Raw genomic sequence first — 15,182 nt, forward strand, 5'->3', positions numbered from 1 at the left:
GGACTACAACAGTATGCAGGCTTGACAAACTCACTAACAGCGCGACTGAAAGTTCCTTTAATACCCGCAGGTACACAACCACCTCTTCGGGTCGACACCAGACTTCATGGGTATCGGCAGCAAACAGAGCCCCATGCAAATACCTGGGGATAGCTTTGAAGGCGGTCCATTATGCTGCTCCAACATACATTCTCCACACATAACGATTGCAGCATTACATCTCTGTGGAACACCCCAGCACTGCCAATTACCTCCAAAAATCACTCCCAAACATGGAGGTTCTCCTTCGAGATTCTGCTCCTTCAGCTTTCAGTGACCCAGCCACTGAAGGGCGCTCCCTACTAAACTATGGCCCATATTTATAATTTTTGACGCAAAAACTGTGCAAATGCAGTTTTGCATCAAAAAGTATAGCGCCGGCTAGCGTCATTCCATGGCTCCAAATTTATGGAATGCCGCAAGCCGGCGCAAAGGGTGGGCTAGCGAGAAAAAAAAAGACGTTTCCCGGGTTGTGGTGGGGGTATGGGAGAAGGGGGTTTTGCACCAAAAAATTAAGTTAGGCTTGTTAGAGGCAAAAAAAATACCAGCCTAGCATCATTTTCTGATGCAAAACCATCCATACCACATGACTCGTGTCTTAGAAAAAACAGGAGTCATGCCCACCACCCCATTGGCCAGCACAGGGGACCAGTGTCCCCTGGGCATGGACACTGCACCTTGTGCCATGCACAGGGCTCCAAGTTGGGGCCTCGATGGCACTTTAAAGTAAAAAAAATAAAATACTTACCTATACTCACCCTACTTACCTGGGATGTGGTCCCCCATCATCTGATGTCCCTCTGGTGTGGTTGGGTGTGTTCCTGGGGGTTCCTGGGGCTTGAGGATGGCATCTGTGGACCTATTCCATGGTGTTCAACCATGGAAATGAGTCCACAGGTCTCCTAATGCCTAGTCTGACCCAGGTGTTAAACAATGGTGCAAAGCAAGCTTTGCACCATTATTTAGCCCCTCCTCCCACCTGTGCGTCATATTAGCATGGGGGATAAATATGGACCTATGGGGTTAGCATAATTTATTAGATGGGCATGCATACCTTGCATCTCATTGACCCAAGTTAGGTTCATGCATCTAAAAAATGGTCAATATTTTGATGTTAGATGGGTCTAACTTCAAAATATAAATATGGAGTTATTTTTGCACCAAATTTGCGTCAAATAAAATGACGCAAATTCGGTGCAAATGGGGTATAAATATGCCCCTATGTGCTTCTACCGTCCTTTCCATAATCAAGATGACTCCCAAGGCCGACTCCCTCAAACGTGAGCCCTGACACACCTGGTAACTGTTGTCACATGCCACCAAACCTTCCCTTCTCACCCACAGTTAAATCCATCAGCCCATAGCAAACATGCGAATCTGCTCTATTTAAAACCCTCCTGCAATTTGAAGCCAAAAAAAAGCCCACGTGCAATTTGCATTTGGTAATGCCCAAAATTGTCACTAGAATTACCAATCACACAAAAAAAGGGGAGTGAGGTAAATTAATGCTTTTGCTCCAGGTTTTGGCTTGAGTTACTTGCACATTTCCACATTCTGCCCTCACTGTTACAAAAACTTGGAGCTGGGAGTCGAAACAGGTGGAAAATGTGAGCAAATGATTTCTGCGCCCAGCTCTGAATCAGTATGCAATAAATTAAACATGTATTTAAACCTCTTTGTACCCAGTTTTAACATTGCACTGGCCGATGACAATATAGCAATTTGCTCACGTCCCTTCTCCCGTTCATTTATCCTAAATCCCTTGATATATGTCAGATTAGGCCATTTTGTATATCAAATTGATTGCTAGGAACTACAGATACAAATTACATTTTCCTTTTTGGATGATACAACAGACGCATGCAGCATGTACCCAACAGTTCAGTGTTGTTGCTTTTTCAGTATGAGAATTAAAAAAAAATGTTCTTGCTTATTTATTATCCAGTATTCCATGAGTTTACCAGCAACATTGTGCAACACTGTACGGCAAACAAATGATCCAAAAAGACACATTTTTGATTTAAGTAGATTTTCACCCTTATTCTCAATAAATATGATTTCAATTTTAGAAGAAAATCTTTGTTCTTTATCGAATTTGCTTTGAAAGAGAGTCACGTTCCTGATGCAGCACGCTTTAATTAGAATTCATCCACATTTAGTCCTGTTGAACATCTGCACATAAAGTAATATTTATGTGGCCTTTATCTTGACCTCAGTTTTTTATCTAGGAAATTGCACAACAAAGAGCCCGCAGATTACCTGTATATCCTGCTTCTTGCCCAGCAATGCTTTTTTTCTCGCATTGTTGTTCTTTTTCCTGGCATTCGCTGACTCCCTCACCCACAGATGCTCTTTGCATGAAGATGGCGCACGGGGACAGCTTGTTTTCTACGTCAGAATACCCGCGGTGAACCAGATGTGCTACATAGATTGTTACCGGAGAGCGGCAGCACTTTGTGTTCATAGCTGACATCGTTTGGACACAACAACCTATCAGTTTACGGGGGAGCCGTGGAGTAAGGTTGTATTTACCGTCCCTGGCCTTCTCCAGTTGTATGTCTAGCATGGGCGTGACCTCGCTGTAGCTCCCCTCTCTTAATAACAGTAAAGCTTTCAAAAGCCTATCAGGGATTTGCGGAATGTGCATACTGTGCAATTGGATCTCTCTTTGTCTTTTTCAGCTGAGACCTATGAATATTTTCCAAGAAAGAGCATCATCTGCCAGATAATGTAAGCATTACTAACCCATTTGAAGGGCAGCCAAGTAGGCCTTCTGTAAAGGAAGGCAGGAGTTCGTGTTCAAGAGCAAAAGATTTAAACAAAACACTGCATTTGAGTGATTTAGAAAAGACAACTTTAAAAAGTGTGTTTAATTGAGCCCCATTATCCTGATAATGGAGTAGAGAAAATAAACTAGACCGTTTTTGGTCACCAAGACATTGCCACAACAGATTTTCAGTGTGCTGCAGTTGGTTCTTCCAGACCTGCTTTTGTTGGAGAAAAACACCCATCCATCTCATCTGGGAAAATGAAGGGCTGAGTTTCTACTCCGCATATACTTATTCATTTTATATGAACATGGAACTCTAACTATCCAAGCCATTTGTAAGGCATAGTCTAAAGATCAACCTTCAGCATCAAAAGTCTAAGCAATAAAGTTAAAGATAGAAATTAAAGTCCTCAGGAACTGTTCAGCTCTTCAGACAGAATAAACAAACTCCTCTCAGGAGGATATCAAAGTGGGAAACAGCCTCTCCTTCTCAGTGCAGTTGGGCTAATTTAAAACCATCCAGAATACTTTCCACGTTGCCATTTGTCAAAGAATCGTACGTTTACATTTAGTCCAATGAAAGTAGAATTTCAAATCTAAGATAAATCTAAACTGTCCTTCACTTGTTGATGATTGGCTCCTCTTCTCCTATTCCCATCATCGGACTCGTCAGGTAACAATTTTGTATTTCTCTGTCCTCCAGCCAGTGCATCCATTGTTAGTTCCTGGGAACATCACTTTCACACACACTAAACTCTACAATGTATCAATAGCTAATACAGCATATCCTAGTAAGCAGTTCTCATGGGAAAGAAAGCATTTACTAGTGTTTGGTCATCTCAGTGGAATAATACAAGTATTCATTTCTCTAAACAGCCATTTTATGTGAATTATTCAAACAGTTCAACTTACCATGGGGCTGTGCAACTAGGCCCAAGACCTCGCTAACTTAAGGCCTACAATTAATAAAGCAAATACATAATACATAATCATTAATATAACATTCTACTACATTAACCTAAACATGAGCACTTCATTCCATACTATTAAGCAATTAATAAGGACACTACGTGATTACTAGTGGCTGCTCAAGTAGGCACATTTTCCAAGTTGTGCATTATTTTCTACATTAATTCATTTTCCATGCAGATTCAACATTCAGAATACATTAATATTTATTAGTAAAAATTCAGCATTAACACCATCAGCCATGGAAGAGATGACGTAGCGGGTATCAGTCTGCTCTCAGTGTGTCACTGCTCTTCCTTGACCAGTGATACTGTAAGTTGTGGGTAAATGGAAAAAGTGTGAGCCAGCTTGAAGAAGGACAGGTGAGGAATGGGAGGGTGGCTTCAGTGGGACTAGATGCTTGAGGTCAATGCCTAGTAGTCTCACATGCACAATTCTTCCTCAAAATTTCCTCATCTCAGACATACAGCAAATCAGTACCTGCCTGGTGATAATCCAGAATTGGATGTAAAGCAAAACCTAAATTGCCAAAGACTGATTTCTTCCTGTTCACCAACATCATCAAACAATCACATATTCAAGCATGGCTATCCAACATAAAACTTGATGGTGATGGCTTCTCCCCCACCCACTGGCAGCCAATGATTTACCTAAGAGTCAGACCTTGCATTGGTGTTCATCACCAAGAAGGCTGAAAATGTGCTGTATCAGTCCTCTCTCCTGCACAAAGTGAAATGCTTCCTTCTGGAAATCGACTTCATAACAACTGTCCAAGTCTTGGTCTTCTGATGCCTCAATGATGACAATGCTCTGCTCAGTAGCATTCTTGAAAGCACCTTGGCACTTCTGAATAGCAAACTGGAGACTTTGGCACGTCTTATAGGGCTTTGTAGACGTTTGATATTACCCTAACGAGAAGGAATAACATTGGTCCCAATCCAAGCCTGTACCATCTGTAAGACCAGCTGCATCACTTCCACAGTATTGCACAATTGAATCTGTAAGAACCAATTCAAGAACCTCAATCACCATGCCAGGTACTGTTAGACCTAACAGCCTTAGGGTGGTCTGCCCCAAAATGTTTTGCCTTCTTGCCTTCCATTTTGCTGAATTTATTTTTGTTTGACTTTGGAGTCTGTGCACTTTACCACTGCTAAACAGTGCTAAAGTGCTTCTGCTCTCTCCCCAAAACATGGTTTGATTGGTATGTACCTAATTGGCATTTTTCATGTATTTATAAGTCCCTAGTAAAGTGTGCTACATGTGGTGCCCAGGGCCTGTAAATTACATTCTACTAGTGTGTCCGCAGTACTGATGGGCCCCCCACTTAAGTAGCACTTTAAAACAGGACCAAAGCCTGCCATTGCAGCCTGAATGCAGTGTCACACTATCAAATGGCATGTCAACTTGGCATTTAAAACCCCTTGCCAAGCCTTAACCCCCCCTCTTTATTCCATACACGTCACCCCTAAGGTAGGCCCTAGGTTGCCCATGGGGCATGGTGCTATGTAATTAAAAGGAAAGACATATACTTTTAAGTTTTACAAATCCTGGTAGTGATAAACTCTTAGATTTGTTTTTCACCATTGTGAGGCCCACCCCTCTCATAGGATAACATTGGGGATCTTCCCTAGTAGTAAAGTCGAATTTATTGTTACAATCTTTAAATTGCCACTTTTAAAAATTTGCCATTTTCATTTTCTTAGCCCTGTGTGCCTGTAGCCTGTCTCCAAAACATGTCTGGGTTGGGATGGCAGCTAGGCCTTGTGCATTTCCTCTAGACAGCCACACACAAAGGGAGTTTAGGTGTGACTGATGAGTCATCAACATCCTGATAGGCCATCCTGGACAAGATGGGAAGGAGGAGCTGGGCACAGCCTTACACATACACCTAAATAAGCTGTGCGCTCTCCGCACACAAAGTACTGAATAACCCCCTGTAGTGAGCCCAGAGCTAGGGCATGAAGGGAGAACCTCTGAGCACTCAAAGCCCTTCTTTGAAGTTTCCCCCACTTCAAAGGCACCACTGGCTATAAGAACTGGACTTCTGGCCCTACCAACTCAGTACACTTCTGGACCTGTGGATACTCTGCCAGAAAGAAGAACTGCTGTGCTGCTACAAGGGATGCTTATCTTTTGGACTGCTGCTCTGGAAGAATTGCTTTCTTGCTGTGCTGACCTGCTGCCTTCCTTGCCTGGGTGAGAAGGACTGGACACACAACACTGGAACCCAGAACCAGAATTACTCAAAAGGCTTGCTGGCTTGCCTCCTATTTTTTTAAGTCTCCTGAACACAAAAGACTCCCAACTCATCACTTATTGCACCTGGACTCAGCCAATGCATCAACACTGTTGCACAGCTCGGAACCTGCACATCTCCATTGACGCCGGCGTATTGTCACTGCAGAAGCAGGAGGTGTGCAGGAACCCGGTGGGGGCTTTAAATAACTCCACTATCAAAATTCTCATACTTGCAATCATGGCACTTGCTACAGGCCAAAATACTATGCTAATTAGAAAGCACTAGTATCATGCGAGGCATGGCCACTTGTGATTGTTTGATGTTGTCGGATTTGCAAATTATGTATCCCTGTTCGTATTTAGGGGGCAACAATACACAATTATTCCCATGTGAGTGACATGAATATGAATACACAGTTGCAATATTGGGAATGTGTGTGCACAAGGGCTGTTCCAGGTATGAGGGATATGAATTTACACCTGCACTGTCTTTAATCTACTACCTGGATGAAATTCACCCATCATACGTAGGCTGGTTCCATTATGTGTGATAGGTCTCAGACCATTCCAATATTGGCCATATTTTGTACAAGGAGGCGTTAGGAAATATTATATTTATCTAGGATAAAGGCAGATAATTACATTTTCGTCACATCATCATTGAAAATACATGTGCCAGAGTTCAATGTGTTTTAATTAATCAGCTGCACCCTTACTCTACCTCTTAATGACACTGCACAGGAAGACAGTGAGGGACCCTCTACCCACCATGCCTCAGCACCCAGTGCACGATCCAAGAACAGGAAAGCCCACACTCCATTGGCACAAACAGCTATTCAGCCACTCGGGCTGCCAACTTCCTCACTGCTGTGGGTACTACCACCATTTCTGCTAGTTCTATTACAGTCACCACAGCACCCACCATCCTGCAAACACCTCACACATCTCCTGGTCTGCCTGGTACTTCCACACAACAATCAAACACCATGTCAACAGTGGTGTAGTTTACCACTGCCTAGGTTGTAAGCACCTGTTCCATGCCCTAAACTGTATCTGTTGTCTCTGGGGCTCTGGCAGTAGTCAGTACAGCTGCAGCTATACTACAGCTGCTGAGGGGGCTTGCATGCCATAATCTCAGGCAGGGATGGATTGGGAAGGCAGGCAGTCAGGAACTAGGTGATGGGCCAGTGTCACAGGGCCACATGTGGGCTGGTTTCGCTAGGGCCTCAGTTAACCGGCCCACAGAGCCTTAGAGTCTTGCAGTCCCCCTGACAGGCCACTGCAATGTATATTCATTTCAGCCATGTCAGGCCCAAGCCAGGCTGGGGGCAAGGTGAGAAGAATGGCCGTTGGGCCATTCTCACCCTGGAGCCCCTCTCCCCATGTGCCTGACCTGGCCCAACAGCAGTCTTTCCTGTGATGGCCCCCTGCTGGGCCACCACATTCTGTCCATGGTGAGCAGGAGAGGAGGCCTCGCTGAAGGCAAGGTGTTGTCATCCCTAGTGTCTTTTAATCCCTGGAGAGGGTGTGTGTTTGCACAGGCCTCACTGTAACACCTTTCCCCCCAAAAAAATAGAGAGGCTGTAAAGTACTTTTGAGTCACAGCATTGAGTCCCAGCATTGGCTCAGCATCCTGGATTGTGGACTAATCAATGAATTTCCTAGAGCCTAAATAAAAATGAGTTTGATGTTGCGCAGTGTAACTAATTGTCATGCAAGTCACTCCAATGCCTTTGGGCAGAATTCTCTCTATGTAAAACTACACAAACAAAAATAAATGGGCAGATTCTACATAGGCCCGAGCTATGATAAATAATGAGGACTCTTTGAATAAAAATATCCATATTCCTTTTTACAATGGCTTTTCTGCCTTTGTCTAGGTTTACCTCACCTTTAACAAAACATTTTAATGTACTTTTGCATTGCGTTTGCTTTTAAAGTATATAACAACCAGAGCTAAAATTACTGTCTCTGGGTGAATTGCTTCATTTGTGTACCAGCTAGGACATCAAAACACCGGTCATGCTGGTAAAAAAAAATACAACCAGGTGGGAACCCAAGCAAGATAGGCGGCTGTGACCATTTTATTCCACCAGGCCAGCCTGGCCAAACTGCAGTGCTGGGAGTGGCTGGGGCCAATTGTGAACCCAATCCGACCCTGATCTCAGGGGCATGTTAGCACACAGGAAGGGGAGGAAGAGGTGAACAAGGAGGGCTATTGTGTCACTGGTGCTGCAAACACCATCTTGGGTTTGTTGAGGAGAACAAGCAGAGGACAACTTGCTCCACTGAGTCTCTTCGATATGGCACGTGCTCTGACCTTAATCATTCAAATCTTGGTGCTGGAAGTGACTGAAATATCTATGCTGCTCACCATAGAGGAGGAGGGGCATCAGGCAGCTGCTGAGTCTCGCTGAGTTAAGCCCAACTTCAGCGTCTGCGTCGCAGAACTTCCGGCAGCCGAACCCCTCTTTCCCTCTTTCTCTTTCTCTCTCTCTCTCTCTCTCTCTCTCTCTCTCTCTCTCTCTCTCTCTCTCTCTCTCACTCACACACACACACACACACACACACACACACACACACACTGTGGTGTCAGGCATGGGAGGCCGCTGAGGAGTGGTGATGAGTGATGGATCCTTAGTGTGTTGGGCATACCCACGAGGTGGTGCAGGGAGCCAGGAGGAGTTTTGGGAGGAAAGGCATGATGTGTCAGTCTTGGAGCTGCGGTGCGTGGAGGTAGCCGACATAGGTGCTGGTGTTGCTTGCTCATTATGTTACTCCGCTGCCTTCGCTGCCTTCCTCCACTACCGTTTTCTGTTTTTGCTACCATTGCCACTTGTTGACTTCTTGGCTCCTGGGGAAAACTCCTGCTGGTAACACAGCGGGGTCAGGAGAGGTGTCCTGCAACTTCTGGGAAAATCAGATAAGTCAAACAGTACCCTATTTTTCAGTTGTTTGCGTGGATACTGCTCAATGTTATTGCCTGTTAGCAGTGGTCAAAGTGCATTAAAAAAAGTATGGGAACTGTGATGCTGTATACAATGGGGGTGGGTCAGTGAGTGCGGGAGTGGGGTCAAAGGTGTGGTTAAAAAAACTAAATATTCTGTACTTTTTTTGGTCTTTCGCCCCCAGGTTGCTACAAAAAATAGCACACAGCTTAAATGAGAAATGACTGAAAACGTTAAGTTAATCAGTGGCAAATGCACTGTAGTACATTATGAAACATTTAATAGATAATGCACTGCAGAGGACTGGATGTAACAAGAGAGCCACAGAATTACATTTTGGTTGGTGTGGTTGAGAAGAGTGACTTGTGTATTTTTAGTCCTACAGGGTCCCATGCCTGAGACAGAAAGTACTGTGAATATGTAACTCATTAATTTAAACTTGCATTATACACACGATGTAAGACAGACTGCTGCAAAATACGCAAAATGTTGAAGATAAAATGCTGCTTCCAAAATATAGATTTTAGTAACACCCAGACTGTATTCATTTTTTGTTAGGGTCGAGCCTGCGTCGCATGCACTTTAGTAATTAGATAAGGGCTTGGAGCCCCATCCATGTCACGTCAGTATCTTTCATTGGTTCGTGGGCTTGCCTGTTAAAATCTGCTTTCTTTCATTAGTGGAAGGTATGCAGACATCAAGCCTTTTCCGGTGGTTAGCCCTCCTCGAGCGCAGTGACCAAGTACTGAAAACATGCGAGGCTCTCTTTTTCTGTCCGGTTTGTGGACTACTTGTTATCTTCTTTCGCAGCATGATCTCATTTATTTATGGGTTTTTTTAACCAGCTGTACTTTATTTTCCTTGATGTGCTGCGTTTCGCACACGGAGGCTCGTGTTCACTCCGTAAGTAGCTCACCAAGTCCTGTTTATTTTTTTATTTTTTTCCTTTGTTCATGCTTTTTCCATTCAACACAGATGCAGCACACCCTGTCCAAGTTTCTACTTTGCATTCTGGTATGTGGTGTTCTGTTTATTCCATAATACATTCAGGACTATGACTCCCAGAGTTCAATGAGCAAAAACGAGGCTGGAGGAGCTATTAATGGATAAAATCGAAGAGCTTCGTTCCTGTGGTTTTGTGTTGCGTGTACAGGCTCAAGACTCTAAGTCCCAGAATGCAAAGGTAAGAACAGGACTGGAAGAGTTAGTCATGCCTCACATGGTTCAGGTTAGGAATACCAGACTTCTACTACCATCTCAAAGCTTTGTATTTCTCTTCCTACAGATCACGCACAGATTCCAATGCCAAGAAGCCAGCCAGGGTAGTCCCAAGGTGTCGCATCTGACGTGGGGCGAGCTCTTAGCTACATAACTGGGCTCACACCAAGGTGTGGGGTGAATTGGATAATTGTGCAACAAACACAGTCAAGTACTTAAAAGATTCCACGAGTTAGCATGATTTTTATTCTGTAACCCTCCCTGCTGTTCTGGTCACAAGTGCTGTCTTGTATATGTTTACCTCACCAAAGGGGCGTGGCCAAGCTGGCCAAGATGGCAGACGCGAGCCGATAGAGCTCCACGTCCCAACTCCGATTATCCGGCACCATCAAGCACGAGTGGGGCCAGTGGCGCCTACACACCCAGCGTGCCGCGGTGCTGAGTCGCCCTGGGCCATTGTGACTCCTGACTGCGGTCTCCGGCACTGCGCCGGACGAAAGCAGACTGTGTGCGGCTGCGGGCCGCGATCTGTGAGAGCGAGGCACGCAAAGGGGGCCGCACCGGCGGAGTGCACAGTTACCGCGTCTGACTTGACCGGGTGCCGGCGCCCATGGAGCTGCAGGAGCGAGGTGCCCGCCCACATCAGGTGAAATGCAGAGGAGGCCGGCGCGCCCGGGGATGCTGCGGAGCGGGGGGCTGGGCTCTCTGGCACAATGCTGCCGACGCTGCTGGGGAGCCCTGGGCCTGCTCCTGCACGGCTTGGTGGAGGCGCAGTTCTGGGTGTGCCTCCGCCAGGTCGTGAAGGCCCTGGGGACAGAATACCTACCATTTCAAATAAAAAAAAATTAAAAAAGGGAAAAGCAAAGAAAAAAAAAAAAAAGACACTGTCTTGGGCTGCTCATGCTGCTGCGCGGCGCCGCTCCGGGGGCGCATGCAAGCGGGCCCAGCTCAACATAGATCGACGAAGCGCCACTACGGCTAGCAGTTGGAGTGACTCTGGGGTGGCCTCACAGCTGATCCCTGCGCCAGGGGTTGGGGGATGGCCCTTGCAGGACCGAGTGGAGAGAGATAGGGCCGTGTGGCTTAGCCAGACGGGAGGACGCAGGCGCTCGACTCAGCGGGCTCGTCTCACTGTACAACTGAAACACAACCTAAATTGGCCTTCTCTGTTTGGTCCCCCTGACCTGGCTGGGTGAGCTGGTGGCCCCTCATGAGTCAGAACCCCTCATGTGCTGACTTGTTAGCGACGAAACGCCTGCCAACATTTTTAAAGACTCTGGGCAGGGACCGGTCGCCTCCACTCTGGAACCGGTGCTAAGCAACCGCAGGACATTGCAACTCAAGACAGCCAAAAGCTTGATTCCGTATTAGCTGCGGTGCAGCGCATCGGTGATTCGCTGGAACGGGCCCGCACATCTCTGGAAGCCAAAATAGACAAGGCGGCCAGTGACCTGTTTTGCTGCATGCAGATCACCACAATTTGGTGGAAAAGACAGGCACAATTGAGGCGCGAATAGACAAATTGGTGCCGGCGACATCCTGCCTAGAGACCAAAATGGGAGACGCATTGACCCGTATAGGAGAATTGGAGCGCTGTGTCGAGGGTGCGGAAGGCCGCACCCGAAGAAACAATATACGGGTGATTGGCCTGCTGGAAGGCGTGGAGGGTCGTGATGCTGTGGCCTACTCTCAAGCCTGGCTCCGGGGAATAATACCGGAGGGAACTCTGACTCCTTTCTTCTCAGTGGAGCCTGCACATAGGATTCCTACACGACCAAGACCCCCGGGAAGTGGGTCGCACCCCTTTATAATCCATTTGCTTCATTATGCAGACAGGGATATTATCCTTCGGTCCATGAGAATATCCTCACCGCCTCGAGTCGACGCCGCGCAGGTAAATCTGTTTCCGGACTACACATTCACTGTGCAGAGACATCGTGCCTCCTACTTACCTTTAAAACACAAGCTCCGGACACTGCACCTTGAGTACTCTCTTTTATTCCGGACCAAACTCTGCATAATAACTGAGAACAAATCCCACTTCTTTACCACGCCTGAATCGGTGTGGGAATGGCTGGAGTCAACAGGCCGTATCAAGGGCTGGGACGCAGAGGGAACCCCACCAGAGTTGCGGGGTAAACGCACCTGTGTGAGACGCGGCCGCAGAGCGGGTGGTGCGGCTCAGGAAAATGCGAAACATGCTCCCAATTTGGAACAAATTATCCAGGAGCAGCGCGAGGCGTTGCAGCGGCCATCAATGCCTCTCCAATGGCATCGGAAGCAGAAACTGAAATTTCTCAGCCCCCCAACGACCGTCCTACTACACCGGACCAACTCTCTGATTAGAGTTCTCCGGCATGCTTGTGGGTGACCCCCGGTAAAGCAGATGACTTGTTCTAGAACCCTTCAGCGTCTATCTGGGCAGCTTAGAGGCCCTACGATCTTTTCCTCAGTACATAATGCGCGCCTTGTTTATAGATGTGCCATGTAATATTGTACTTCTCACCTGGGGATGCACCTGCAAACTCACGGGGCAATCGATTAACAGACTGCGCGGCTTGCGCTGGTGTTCCAGCTGTTCATGGGCATTGCTCACCACTGCCCCTACTCCATTATCCATATAAGCCGGGGTGCACAACTTACTACACGCTCATCTTTACGTCACACGGCCTACCCCACTCTCATACTAGTGGAGAACTAACATGTATAACTATTTTGTTGACCTCATGGGTTATTTGGTTTGGGGGGAAACTGGTTGTTCCTCTGCTCTGATGGTATTTGGTTTGTTACTGTTGATATGGATTCTATACACAAGTTGCCTGACTCAGTGTTGGAGCCCTGCCATTGTATGTACAATCTTGCACTTATGGGCCGTGCAGATAGCTTGCTGTTCCAACAACCAAACACTATCATGAATGCCTACATCGTTCTTACGTGGAATGTGCGCGGTATACAAATGCCTAAACGTAGGTATTCCATATGCTCTTACCTTAAAAGACACTCAGCTCACATCGCCTTTCTGAAAGAAACTCATTTGGCACTCCCAGAGCTCCCCCGCTTGCAGCGGCGCTGGAGAGGTCAGTTATACGCAACAGGTTACTCTACCTATGGCAGGAGTGCCCTGGGCTGGGTCAGGCCAGGTGTCCCCTTTGTAGCAGAAGACCAAATCATAGATGATCAGGGGCGGTATGCTTTGGTGCAGGGGCGACTTTCTGGCCGGGCCATAGTGCTGGGCTCTATACACGCCCCGAATGTGGACCAGGCCTCCTTCCTACATACTTTGTCTAACCAGATGTCGGGGTGGAGTGACTATCCCTGGTTACTGGGAGGAGACTTTAACAGTGTGCTGGATACGGATTTGGACCGCTCCTTCCCCCCATTGCCTACGTCACCCACTGTGTCAGCTGCACGTGCGTTGACCACCTGGACTAAAAACTGGCACCTGCTAGACAGATAGAATTTACTCGTATTACTCTGCCCCGCACTCCCTACATGTGCGCCTTGATAGAATACATTGCACACAGAATTTATACTCTAAAGTACTAGATACAGACTATCTGGGTCGCACACATTCCGACCACAACCCGCAACTGGTGCGCCTGAGCTGGGATATATCCCCTCTGACTGTCCCCACTTGGAAACTTAGGCCTGAGCTCCTGGAAGATGCAGCGTTCAAAGCATCGTTAGCTGAGGCAATTCCTGAATCCTTTGCGCATAATGAAGGTACAGCATTTTCAGGCCTGATGGAATGGGACACCCTTAAGGTTTTTATTAGGGGTCATTGTATGGTGACGCAGTGGAATCTGCATCGCTCGGTGGAGCGCGAACTCGCTCATATAGAGCGGAGCCTTCTGTGCCCTAAACGGGAGAAGTCCCACTGAGATAGCTCTGTTATCAACGGCTTGGACCGAGCACTTATCTCTCCTTGAGCGGTTACGTCGCTTAAACTATGCCGCTCACTCGGGGTGTACACATGCCTCCGCAGATAAGTCAGGCAAACTCTTAGCTTGGCTGACCAGGAGCAAACGAGACCATGGCCCAATCGTGGAGATTCGCTCAGAGGCTGGAATCATGTTTCATACATCCTCCGAAATACACTCAGCGTTCACGCAACACTATAGGTCTCTCTACGACTCCGCTGCAAATCCCCATCGGCAGACTTGTGCAGAATTCCTCTCGGCAGTTGCGCTTCCCTGCCTGACGGCTGCCCAGAGGAATACATTGGAGGAGCCTCTTGAGCTCACCGAGATCCAAGCTAGTATTGATGAACTATCCGCGGGTAGGACTCCAGGCCCAGATGGTCTACCAGCTGATTTCTATAAGGCATTCTTCTCAATCCTTGCACCCCAACTCCTACGCATATACGAAGAGTCTGTGCAGAGAGGATTTTTGTCGGCATCCCAGAATGAGGCGATGCTGGTGTCCATTCCCAAACCAGGCAAGGACCCGACGGAGCTTGGCTCATATCGCCCATTGGCAATGCTTAACACAGACTATAAAATATTGGCCAAGACCCTAGCGTTGTGTCTGGCGCCCATGGTGCCTGACCTGGTACACCCAGACTAGAACAGATTTGTGCCTGGCCGAGATACATCACATAACATTAGGCGGCTGTTCCGTGTTATGCACTATTCAAAACGGGACTGGCCATTGGCAGGATGCCTGGTTCTCAACCTGGAGAAAGCCTTTTTTGATTTCTTAGAGTGGTCATTCCTTTTTGAGGTCCTGCAGCGTTTTGGCATCGGACCCCGCTTTCTTCGCATGGTTAGGCTACTATACACTAATCCTCAAGTCCAGGTCAAAATGGGGGGAATATTTGGGAGCCGATTGACGTGCGCAAGGGCACGAGACAGGGTTGTCCCCTTTCTCTGTTGCTTTTCTCCCTTGCTATGGAGCCCTTGGCTGCGGTATTACGTGATAGGGGCCCCTGTTGGGGAATTGTCCCAGGAGATGGCCTACACACTGTATCGCTATATGCCGACAACCTCTTACTGTAT

The sequence above is a fragment of the Pleurodeles waltl genome, chromosome 3_1 (assembly GCF_031143425.1).
Source record: "Pleurodeles waltl isolate 20211129_DDA chromosome 3_1, aPleWal1.hap1.20221129, whole genome shotgun sequence".
Lineage (NCBI taxonomy): Eukaryota > Metazoa > Chordata > Amphibia > Caudata > Salamandridae > Pleurodeles > Pleurodeles waltl.